The sequence below is a fragment of the Drosophila yakuba genome, chromosome X, assembly GCF_016746365.2.
Source record: "Drosophila yakuba strain Tai18E2 chromosome X, Prin_Dyak_Tai18E2_2.1, whole genome shotgun sequence".
Lineage (NCBI taxonomy): Eukaryota > Metazoa > Arthropoda > Insecta > Diptera > Drosophilidae > Drosophila > Drosophila yakuba.
Window position 1 is genome coordinate 11,363,236 of NC_052526.2, and position 13,190 is coordinate 11,376,425.

The window sequence follows — 13,190 nt, forward strand, 5'->3', positions numbered from 1 at the left end:
TATCTATCTAAAAGTCCCCACGGAGTGTCAAGTAAAACCTAAAACATTAAAAGTTGCCCTGCCATCGGAATGCCAATTTAATTGCTTTGGCGCCCTAAGCCCTTAAATCCTTCATCGATATTATATCGCTAAGGCCCTCAAATTGACCAAAACTGAAAATCCCTCATGGGTATATGGCTCTGCCAATAGGTAATAAATCCCACGGTCGGGATTACGAGGATGGCGTACTGGGATTAGTCGGCGGCGTTACATTTAATATTTTAGATTGAAACCTTTTCGGAACTCCTCTGTTCATTGTTGTTCCCAAAAGTTAGAAAAGGTATTTCAAGCTACTTACCAAATAAAGGGTGAAATGTTATAGTAGAAAAATCGACGAATACAAAAACAAGATGTATATACATTGTATTTACTCAGTTGAAGAAGAAACTTGAAACATTTTCCTTATTTTTTCAGTTTTGCCAGAAGGGACAGAATTTGTCAAAATAAAAGGACACCATGTGTGCCACTTTTGTGCTCCATTTGTGTTCCTATTTATGCTCACATTTCTCCCCCATTTTTGCCAAATTTGTTTCGTTTTGTAACTGATATATATTTTCCCATCCCCATACCCATCGCCATCGGTATATGCTCGAATAGTGGCAATGGTTTTCGATTTCTCTGCACATACATGCGCCAAAGAATCGGTCTTGTTTTCACTTCTATATAGCGCGCTATTATCTGGCAAGTCTATAATATATACCCCATCTCGTTGGCATTCATGTCCTGCTATCTTTTCGGCTATCAATTCGAAAAGTTGACACTTTGCTGGCTTTTGTTCGATGGTACTGCAATCAATGAGCCGGAAATGTGTCCGTCTTTCAAGAATATATATATATATATATATATGTGTGTATATATGTGTTAGCCAGCTGAAAGCGAGGAGCCAAGAAAATATTGAAAGAGAAATAAGAAGATAGAGATTCATTTTGGGCAGAACAAAAGGATCCACACATGTTGGTCTCGTCTTCATTACCGGGCAAAGGAGCTCATTATGAGTTGATCTGGGTGGCCTGATGAAAATGTCAGTTAATTGGCATTTGATTAATTCGAAATTCACGCATCTCAGAGAACTTAATTAGCCGAAAATCAAAGGAGCAGTGGAATGGTGGTTGTGGTGCCCCCAAAGATTGATGCATGCCCCCTTCCTCAACTTGGATGTCTGCGCATCCTGTCTGGCTAATTGAATGCGATCCATTAGCCAGCGGAATTTATTTAAAATTCCACCCAAAAGTCGCCGCGAGTTAAAGTTCATGGTCCGTGTGTTGTGTCCTTCAGCGTTTTTCCCCTCTTATTTTCGCTTTTTTTTCTTTGCATTTTTCGTCCTGCAACTCAATTAAGCGGCAACGTCTTGCTTTCCTGGGGTGTCAGAGCTTGTTTTTCCAGCAATTCACGGATTGCTTGAACAGAGGAAGAAATGGCAGATAAAGTATTTATTTAGCTAAATCGTCTTAAATTTTGCAACATTGTATTTCCCAGAAAACGTTTATGTCGCATAATTATGCTAAATATTAATATATGGAAAACAAAGGCAACAATTGATGTTTCACAATTATTCATTAAATTTCAATGAACCACAAATATTTAACAAAATCAACAATTATAACATGCAACAATTCAGTGATATATATGTACATATGTGACATGTAACACTAAACATACAAAATTAAAAATGCAACATTACATTTGCAACATTGAATTTGCAACATTGAATTTGCAACATTGAATGTGCAACAATTAATTTGCAACATTTAATTAGCAACTTGAAATTTGCAACATTGAATTTGCAACATTGAATTTGCAACATTGAATTTGCAACATTGAATGTGCAACAATGAATTTGCAACATTGAAACATAGGTAACATTCAACGATAAACATTAAACATATGTTGTATACATTGTAATTGACATAATTTACATAATTTTACATAATTAATGAAATGTAAAAAAAAATTTCGTCCACCAATACTTATAATTCCCAATCAGTTCTGACTCAATCCTCATAGGATAGCCGCTCTGACAGATCGTAGATCAGTTGACCGGAAATTTAAGTGTGTTAGTAAAAGTAGTAGTTTGTGTGTCTGTGTGTGTGATAGTGGTTCCAGAGGCCATGTGGACATCCCGTCGTGGATCTGGATGCAGTGCACCATGGACCTGACCAGGTATGTTAAGAGGTAAATTATTATATTATTATATTATTATATTATTATATTATTATATTATTATATTATTATATTATTATATTATTATATTATTATATTATTATATTATTATATTATTATATTATTATATTATTATATTATTATATTATTATATTATTATATTATTATATTATTATATTATTATATTATTATATTATTATATTATTATATTATTATATTATTATATTATTATATTATTATATTATTATATTATTATATCTGTAATATTATTATATCTGTAATATTATTATATCTGTAATATTATTATATCTGTAATATTATTATATCTGTAATATTATTATATCTGTAATATTATTATATCTGTAATATTATTATATCTGTAATATTATTATATCTGTAATATTATTATATCTGTAATATTATTATATCTGTAATATTATTATATCTGTAATATTATTATATCTGTAATATTATTATATCTGTAATATTATTATATCTGTAATATTATTATATCTGTAATATTATTATATCTGTAATATTATTATATCTGTAATATTATTATATCTGTAATATTATTATATCTGTAATATTATTATATCTGTAATATTATTATATCTGTAATATTATTATATCTGTAATATTATTATATCTGTAATATTATTATATCTGTAATATTATTATATCTATAATATCTTATACGATTAAGTTTGCTATGATTATGTTTTATGTAATTAAGTTATAATATTATAATTATGTTAAGACAGTGGTGAACTCAGGTATTAGTGAATATGCAGGCTACTTATTTATATTATAGGCTATTATATTTATATGAATATCTCTTACATTTACTTATCTACTTCTAAACATATTTTGTATGATTAAGTTATTATTAGGTTAAGACTAGTGGTGAACTTAGGTATTAGTGAATATGCAGGCTACTTATTTATTCTCGAAAGATATTTTATATGAATAAGTTCTCTATGATTAAGTTATTAACATATCTCTTACATTACTTGTCTAAATATTTATTCTCGAAACATATTTTATATGATAAGCTTTATATGAATAAGTTTTCTATGATTGAGTTATTATTAGGTTAAGACTAGTGGGGGAACTCAGGAATAATGCGTAGTTTATTAAATTACATATTTAAGTTCACGTGCGCCTTGGTGCTGGCTACATATTTATTCTGAAAACATATTTACTTAATAAACCTACATATTAAATGATTAAAATAAATATAAAGTGTACAATAAATATATGGGAAAGATTAAGCCAATCATTGAATATCGAATATAAGCTATTTCTCTTTGTGTAATAATATCAAATGCAAATAGTGTGAAATAATAGTGTTTTGTTTGCTTACTTATTTATGTACGAACATTTCGTGTATTAAAGATATCTAACTAGACAAGACTTTGTTCCCTTATTCGGTCTTACCATTGTAGCAATTTATTCCCAACATGTTATTTATTATTATATTTTTTTTTACGAGTCTTTCTTACAAAGCGCCTTGAATGCCGTCAACTGCATTGCAGATCGGCTAAATGTAGGATTAAGTAATAATATGTTATAAGTTATCATATGATTAAGTTAAATATAAATAGGTTAGATAAGTGAATAGGTTAAACCAGTGAATAGGTTAAACCAGTGAATAGGTTAAATAAGTGTATAATATATAGATCAGACAAAGCCGATTTCAGACATCTTAAAAATCCCCACACACGGAAATTTTCAACACTTACTTAAATTTCTGAAAAAAGCTAACATAATCCAACTATTGTAAACATTCTTTCGTAGTACAAAGCATATTGCCGTAATCTCAAAATTATTAATCACTGTATATATTCATATTGTAAATATATGGTAAAGTCCGGCTGAATAGTATAGTATATATAGTATATATAGTATAGCTGCTGGAGCCGCTATATCCGATATCTATTGTAGCATAACTTTAAAATTTTTGTCTACAACATACAAATAAATAAATAAATTGTGCGATTAAATGGCTTTGGGAAATGGATATTTAGTGTAATGAGTGTATTGAGTGCCGGGCTTTATTAATACGCCCTAGTCATATCCTTTGATGCAATCCATGTCACACTTCGCTCCAGCGCCTTCGACTTTGTCTGATTTGTTCAAATTAATCGCAGCTTTGGCCCTGCTATTGGCATCTCTTTTTTTTCTGGCTATTTGCATCTCTTTCGCCCGCAGTCGACTTAAGCTATTTGTTTCTCTTTTGGCATTAATCAAATGCCTAAACATCTGAGAGGCAAGGACCTGAATTATCCTTCCCAAATCTGAAGCGGCGAGGCGTGAAAGCTCCTTTGATTCTCCTGCCCCCTCCGTCTCTTTCACTCGCCCATCTTCCCTCCCTTTCTCTCTCTCTCTCTGTCTCTGTCTCTGTCTCTCCTTCTGTCTGTCAGTAGAGGAGCCTCCAGCTGAATCAGCTCACTTCATTTGAGATTAATTGCAGTAAGTCGGCGGCCACAGCCCAAATACCGAATGAATTATTTCAATCTATTGATTTCCATTCCAAAACCGAATTTCCCCTTGCTCAGAAGCATTCGGGAATTTTAATCGGAGATAAAATGTTTGTCCTTTTGTATAAGGATTTTGTATAAATTTAAGTATTTTAATTAAATTATATATGGGGAAACAAATGTGCAGCTAAGTTAAAAAATTTGAAAGCGTGCCTTGTGAGCTTCCTTTTAATTTGGGACCCTTTAAATGTTCTTATTTATGACAAATGGTAGCTTTTTGCACACAATCCTGCGTATGTCGTAGGTATCTCAAGGATTTTATATGTATATCAGATGGAAAGTGTTTCCGCAACAATGCGAAGCCGAAATCCTCACTTGGAAAATTGCTCACATAATTCAGCACACGCAGCAGTGATGGAATGCATTTATTCCCCTCTGCCTTCCCTTCCCTCCCCTCTCCTTCCCGCCTAGGTACGCCCACATTTTCCACCCATTTTCCACCCACCTCCTGCACTAAATCCAGCTTCCCAGCAACTCGGTTCATTTTGCTATCTGCGCTTAATTATAATATTAATTAAATTGGATTGCCTTAAGCATTGTGGCAGCAGATGTTGCTGGATCTTAGGTGGAAAAGAGGTCGGCGGCGGGGGGTGGTTGGGGGTGGTTGGGGGTGAGTGCTTGGGGGCTTCAAGGGGTTAAGATAGTGGCTGGGGCGCAGGGAATATAGTATATATCCATATCTCCATATCCCCATATACTCGCTATATGCATGTGGCCGCTGTTGCGGTTGCTGTTTGTCGTTTTTGGTTAATCGGTAAATCAACTACGAACATGTGCCTCAGACACAGTGTCCTTGTTCTTGGGCTGGCTGTGGTTTACCCTGAGGTCCTGCGGAGCTCCTGGGTGGATATGTTTCCCAAGCAGCGAAAAAAATGCACACTTTTAGCTACATGTTTATAAAACTGAACCATATACATAAGTGCATTCAATATAGTTTTCATTATACGACAGCAAGCAAAGAATTAATTTTATAAACATTTCTCAACTTTTAAGGACTATTTACTAGCCATGCAATTTATTATTTACGCAATTTTTTTAAATCAGCATTTGTAATGAGAATATTTTGAGTATACCCCATAGCAGCATCCTTTGAGCACCCCCATGTTTTGGCGACATGTGTCCACCGTCGAATGTCCTGCAAATATCCTCAAACAGATGGACTCATTTCGGTTGCTTTAATGCCTGCCTGCCTGCCGTCTGTGGTCTGTGGTTGGTTGTAGTCGTGGTCAGCTGAGTTTCATGGGTTAATGAATCGCTGTGCGGCAGCTCTTAACCCCCTTTTACCCAGGCCATCAAACACACACTTAAAATTGGCCATATGCAAATTGCGGCAATTTGAGCTCAACGTAAAAATAAGAAAAAAAAAAAAAAAGTGCAGCGTAAAAAAGCATGAAGAAAATACATTTCAGATGCGGGCTTTGTGTTGCACCCGTCAAAATGGCAGAAAAAAAAATGGTAATATACGTGCTGTGACCATTTAGCTAATAGCCAATTAAGTAATTAAGTGGTGGGCGCAGGGGGCGTGGCAGTCGGCGCACGTGACAAGTGTAAATTGAAGGTTAGGCAAGAGTGTTTGACGCTCGAAATCGTTTTGTCGCTGAATTTATGACTTGGCCATCGATTAGCGAAGAAAATGTGAGGAAAATCGGTGCGAAAAAAATGGGGAGAGACCCATCGTCCTTCGTCCTTCGTCCTTCATCCTTCAGCCATCGCCGTCTGGCCGACGTCCTTGGCTCCTTGGTCTGTGGGTAATTAAAGTCACGTCTGCCGTCTAATTAGTTTTGACCCAAATTACCCAACGGAGCATTAAGGAAATGAATTGCACAAAAAATCCAGCAACAGCGGCAAAGTGCGAAAAGAAATTGAAATTCGTGAAAATGTGATTTTAATAAATGCTGCAGATCAGCACACGGCTACAAAAAGCTAACACATATTTGTTTAATAATTGCCAAACTACTTAAAATACTAAAAAAATATTTCCTATTTAATATTTTCTGTAATATTTGAAATAGTAAGAAAACAACTCGATTAATTTGCAGTTTTCTAACATGTTGAATATTTGTTTCCTGTGCATTTTCAAGAATCAAACGAGAAGTGGCACTGTTTTTTCACCCGAAATTAGAAATTACAATTTGCGGCTGGTGTTGGGTCACGACATGCATTGCCTTCTGCAATCCTTATGCCACCACGCCCCTTTTCCCTGCAAAAAGGGGCGGAGGAAGGGCGCATGAAGTGCTGAGGTGGCACCAACTACCACAAAAATACTCTGTTTTCCAGCATTTTGAAAACGTAGCACATTCAGCAGTTGTTGGATAATTTCGTTTAATTTCCGTACTCACAAACCAAGTAATCTTCAATCCAATTGTAATTAGTTATGTTGTAACATTGTTAGGAATTCCTTTCTGTAAGCTATCATTTGGCAATTTGTGTTTGACATCAGTGCCAATTGTCCCACTGTCCCCAGCTTTAAAATTCAAATTCGCATTGCAAAAACGCAGCTGTCGCCGCAAAGGCGTGTGAAAAACTTGGGCAGGGCCAAAGGGCTGTAATTAAATCCAGCTTCAATTTATGATGGGATAAAGGGGTGGCCCCCAGCCATCCAGGGTGGACCCAAATCGGACGGTAGTTCGGGTGGGAGTGCTTGGTTGCCATAAAGAAATTACACAAATCCATCAAGCCACGCAATGACATCAGAGGAGGCGATGCGATGGACTCGTTGGACTCCTTGGGACTTGGGGGCCCAACCCGACCACATGACGAGGCATTTTCCGGGCGGTCGCTGTAGGAGATTGGAGATTGGAGGAAGTTGGAAGATTGGAGTGAGGCAGGCGGTCAGGCGATAATTACCCGAGTTGGCTAAAGGAGGAGGCATACGTTTCCGGAAGTCGTTCACCATTCCGCAGTCGTCTTCTTGGGCTGTTTGGCTGTTAATTCGGTTTCATGTTTTCCATTTGAGGCGCCATTTGCCCGGCGGCCATAAAACTCAACAGCAACATCAATGCGGTGGATAGTTCCACTCGCAGGCCATCATCATCATCATCATGAACAGCAGTAGCAGCATCACCATCAGCCGCAACAGCAGGATTCCGCCTCTCATCTCATCCCATATCATCTCGTCATCGGATGCCCTCATCTTTTTGTGAGACGCCTGTCAGCGGCATGGTGTCCATTGTCCGGATAACTTGTGCCTGTTGTTGTGTTCCACAATCCGGAGTTCGGAGTACGGAATCCGGAATCCGGTGTCCGGGTGTTCGGGTTTCCCTCTTTAAGCCCGGATTGTCGAGACCTCTGGCCGCTGTCTTCGATTTCATGTCGCATTTAATCGCATTTCCATTGCGACTCTACCGCAATTCACTAGTTATTTTAAGTGGTATACCAATTCTAAATTCAAATAGTTTCGCCAGGATAAAAACCTTGTGTTATGTAGTATTTTAAAGTGGTAAACCAACTTCTAAGAAACGCCCAACGCCTTAAAGCAACGAAACGCGCTGTCCTCGCCTGGAGATGAGTAATTCCTTTGGCATCCTCAGCTGAGTTGTGTGTCTACACTTAATTTCACTGCAAATTAAGTTGGCTTTGTGGGTTAAATGGGGGGCTGGTGGGGCTGGTTGTTGGGGGTTTGGGGTTTGGGGTTTGGGACTCCTCCACACCAAACGCAGACAAAAGGCAGATAAAACTACAAGGATTCTGCTGCTCCTTCCTCAAGGCTTTGTGTCAGGCATCAGGTGCAAAAGAGTTTCTATTTTCACAACTTTTAGTATAATTAATTCAAATGCTTTCCATAAAGGCAACTGTGGGCGGGGGGGGGGGGGAGGTGGTACGGCAGCAGCTGTGGCATTTATGCAAAATAGACGTAGTTACCTAGTCCTTCGCAGGTGAGCTGGTGTGCGTGTGTGTGTGTGTAGGTATTGCATGTATGTGTGTGTATATCCGGAAGAGTTTGTCTTTATTAACAGATTTTTGTTCCTATTTTTCTTTCGTTCGTAATTTTTTCTGTGTCGCTGATCATAATGTAAGCCGAGTGTGAAAGTGTGAGCAAAGGCAAACCTTCTTATATCAAATACACTGGGAAAATATAGTTCTTGCTATATGTAGTTATTTAAATTATTTAACACAAAGTAATTGTATGAAAACTGTATAAATAAACATACAAGAAAATTGAATGTATAGTTTAAGCCAACTTATTATTCTGAGAGCCACAACCTTTATGCTGATATAAATGGATTAAATTCGTAGGAACTTCTTACTATTTATATATATTTAATATTTGCTGTTATTACTTAAGATACAAATAATTGCGAAATATGCATGGAATATACTTCAACAAGTACAGACATCTCTGCCTGTGCGAAACTTTTGCCCGATCTCATTCCACATATACCATACCATACCATTTACCGCCTTACCCTTAGCCATAATCGTGATGAAAGCTTACACAGAAAAGTTGTTAAGCTGCGTGTGGCTCCCGGGGAGTTTTCCTGGCTGGGATTGGCCATGGCATTGGGACTGGGCCCTTGGCTGGTGGGCGAACTCCTTGGCTCTTAATGGCCAGGCTGGAATGGGAACAGGAACAGGAACAGCAACAGCAACAGCAACATAACCAAACACAAGAGCAGGAACAAGAAACAAGGGCAATTACATTGACCGAGGGTCGGTAACGAGGGAACCGAGGTAACCGAGGGAAGCGGGAGTTGTGGCCAACCCGCGGTGGTCATGAAATCGGGCCGATAAGCTCTATCTGAGGTCTACGGATTTTCCGCCCAGTGCCACCTACAAGTTACTCATTAGTATGCATTGATAGTTGTTGTTGGAGTGTGGGCATCGGAAAGTAATTGAAAGGGATATAAAAATTAATTTACGAGCTTTGCACGCGAATCGAGTTTTCTCCCACTCGAATTCAAGTTGCGCCACGTGTGTCTTATGTTTTATGTGTGTGTGTGTGTGTGTTTGGACTGTAATGTATATACACCTGTCATTGGATATACATACCTTTAGATAAGGTTTACCCATGGGAATTTTGCAGCCTTGAGAGGCGAATGAAAAATTAAGAAAGGAAAATTAACAAATAGATTTAGCTAATTACAATGAGAAAATAATAAACAATTAGCTGCAATGTTGATATATAAGTTACAAATATTCCAAATCGGAATATGTAGTTAATCCTTTTAATTAGGAACATCTTTTGAAAGTATTGCACTGCTTTTTGGCTCACTGTATGGCACTCGCGCCACTTGTTTACCCATGCCAAATCGGATTCAAATCAATGTGAATCTCCTGAGCGAAACAATTGAAAGCATTTTTGTTCGTGGCCAAGTGAAGTGCTTTCCTCCGTGCTTTTCACCCCCTGCCCCCTGTCCTGATCCTGCCGAGTATCCTGCGAGTAACTGACTGGGGGCATCCTTGTCGCTGACAGTCCAACCATTTTGCGGGTGTCCATGTCACGGCAGCAACAGCTGAAAAATAAACGTTCTCTTCTACAACAGGCACACACACCCACCCACACACCCACCCACACACACACATCACACACACATCACACACACACACACACACACACACACCTACATTGGGCCACGTGAAGACAAACACTTGAAAATGAAACCCCACTCGGCAGAAATTTTCTGTGTGTTTTTCTGTTTTTTCCAAAAGATGCTCAAGCTGCCACAATGGCAACTGGCGCGATGAGCACGATGAGCACGATGATGACGATGATGGCAACACTGGCAGACTGGCAGGAAACACGTGCAAACCCATAAATACAGGGCCCAGATAGGAAAAGGCCAGGTGAAATGCGAGCGGAGACGAGAGAAAGGGGGGTGGGAAGGCTAGGAGCTAAAGGTACATAAGTTCGGTGTATCGGAGCTTCGGGTTTTCCACTTTCTCGCTTTGGCAAATAAACGTGCGAAAAACGCAGCGAAATAGAAAAATTAGACAGCTGGAATGGACCCTATAGATACCCTAGCAGAAAGCAATATGTCCTGCCAAATATAACTGGGAAAACAGAAACCGAACGCGAGGGGTTTCATGTGTAATATACACCGCACAAAATTAGTCATACGTATTTATTTGGAAAATATTAGTACATTAATGTTAGTACAAAAATTTTAGGTCAGTTCCTGCATTAATTTTAATTTAGATTTTAGAAAATAGTTTGTTTATTGTCACATAAATATTTCCTCAAGTGCACTTATGCTATCCAGTTGGGGTTATGAAAACAGTTAGCTGACTTGGTTGGTTGCCTGCATTCCAGCTGGTGTTATTTCAGTGCCTCCTTCCATCTGCCACTTTCCACTTTCCACCTTCCACCTTACCCATTTTCCGCAACGCTGTGGAAAAGCCGAGAAAATTCTGTGGGGGGAGGGGCGTTGGGTGAAAAGCTGTAGCTGGCATTTTGCGAAAAGTGTGCCACAGATTGCAGCAACTCACGTGCATCCCGAGCAACCTTACAACCATGTGTTTGTGTGGCCGGAGCTGAGGTGAGGCATCCTGATGACGCTTGAGTCCCATATTTTGCACTTTGACGGCTGCCAAGCCAACACGAACGCACCGCCGCCACCCACACTGAGTGCCAAAAGTAAGACCACAAAAAATGACACGGCAAAGAAATGATTTTTCAGGGGCTTCAAATAAAATTCGCCTGCCTGCCTTTCATTTAAGCCCATGAACTTTGGGGCTTAAGTTGGCTTAGAGGATCCATTTACGGGAAGATGGGTTTGCATTATAAAGGCCATAGTATTGAATTCACTTAATTTGGAATAGGTAAAAAATAAATAGTAGTATTTCTAATGATTGAAGTTATTATAGTTTATTAAACTATACATCATTTATATTTTCAATGGAAGAGTGCTACTTTTGTTGCTACTAATTGTGGGGTACACCTACTTTTTGCCACCACTGTTTAGTTCTAAACACATATTTGCGAAGATCAGTATAGTGTTGTGTTTTGTGGGCGTGTCATTACCTCTGCGCCACTGCGATAACCAACCTCATCAGCGTGCAATGCCTGCGGCGATTTGTTTTACATTCTGTTGCCACCCGAGACCAAAAAATCCAGCCACCCCCTGACCCACTCAACCACTTAGCCACCCACTGCAGCACCCAGATCACAGCACCACCCATTTATCCGCACCACCTAGTTTTCAGGCGTTGCGTGTGTGTTTGTCAGTTCGTTTGCAGTTCACAAAAAATGGCAGTTCCCACGCTCTGCCACAAATAAGAAGTGAAAAAAATAAGTAAAGCATATGCAACACAATATTTCATGGAATATATCAAACATGGAAATTTGATTGGCTTCTGCTCACAACCAGATGCACCAGCATTCGAAGTGCTTTTGAGCTGCAATTTCTCCTTGAGAATGCAAAGAGTTGTAGGGACTAACAGCTACCCTTTCGTGCTCAAACTAGGATTGATCTAGCGTATAGCAGAACATAATGATTTGGTTGTAAAGTATTAAAGTACGATTTAATAGGGTATCCCTTCTGTCGATTTAGTATCGAACCTCTACCAATAACCCCTTCATATTCTGCCACTTTGTCTTGGCCGTTCGCACACAGAACGCAATTTATTATGCAAAATCAAAATATGTTTGCCAACAACACACACACACACACATGCAAAGGGGAAAAACTGAGTAAAAACCAGAGCAGATGCCAGAAGGAAAAATGTGCACATTTCTGTTTTTCTGTTTTTTGTCAAGGGGCAGGAACTTTCGATGAGTTGAGAATTTCTCTGACCAAGCTGACATGACGCCGCCAAAAGTCCATTGTTGTTTGGCTGCTTGGTTAAGGGAGTCCGGAAATTTTGTTTTTTTTTTCTTTTCTTTTTTTTTATTAAATAATGTCAACAAAAATCCAATTTCCTTTTACCTTCCCGTTTGAATATTGCGCATACTTATTGGTATGCAAGGACACCGGGAATCTACGAGTCCAGGAAGTCGCGAGTCGAGTCCTTAGCCCATCGGTATTAGGGCTGCAGGATGCAAGGGAACTGGGGAAGCTGGTGGAATGAAGCATGGAGCTCTACCGAAGTGCACTTGACATTTTACTGGGATTTCGTGATGGTGGAGCCGGCGATATGCAACCGCAGCAGCGAGTGCTGCACTGGAATGCATTTCCCGCCTGACTGCACGTTTTCTGCTTGTTTAGTTAAGCGCCTTGGCGTGCGGTGTACGTGAATGCACTGCGAGAAATTCCCACGCCCCGCCATCGATTAGCATTCGGGCGTGTTTGTCCTTTGCGGAAAGTGAGAAATTGCCGGAGGATTTTAATTTATTCTGCGATTGCATGCCACTCAACTTGTTGAGCGTGACTGCCTCGAAGTCATAAAAAAAAAACGTGTTATTGCTGGTGGCAAAAATGTGAAAGCTCAATTTAGCTATCATTTAAATTAACTATCATGGATATAGTTGAACAATGTTTAAGATGTTTAAGTTGTTTATTCAAGACATTA

General features: G+C 38.7%; 1 protein-coding gene across 10 annotated transcripts in view; it reads left to right on the forward strand.

Annotated features, from left to right (window-relative positions):
- The window catches only part of LOC6525054, a 78,790-nt gene that overhangs the window by 35,515 nt on the left and 30,085 nt on the right, over window positions 1–13,190 (forward strand). For 4 of the 10 annotated variants that reach the window (XR_005560382.2, XR_005560462.1, XM_002100857.4 and 1 more), the window contains exon 1: window positions 2,054–2,199. The exons of 2 other annotated variants lie outside the window; for them this stretch is intronic. The gene's annotated coding sequence lies outside the window, so the exon portion shown is untranslated. Of the gene's footprint in view, window positions 1–2,053; window positions 2,212–13,190 lie in introns of those variants that run through there. 4 more of the 10 variants (XR_006245087.1, XR_006245088.1, XR_006245089.1 and 1 more) reach the window with 4 other exon arrangements.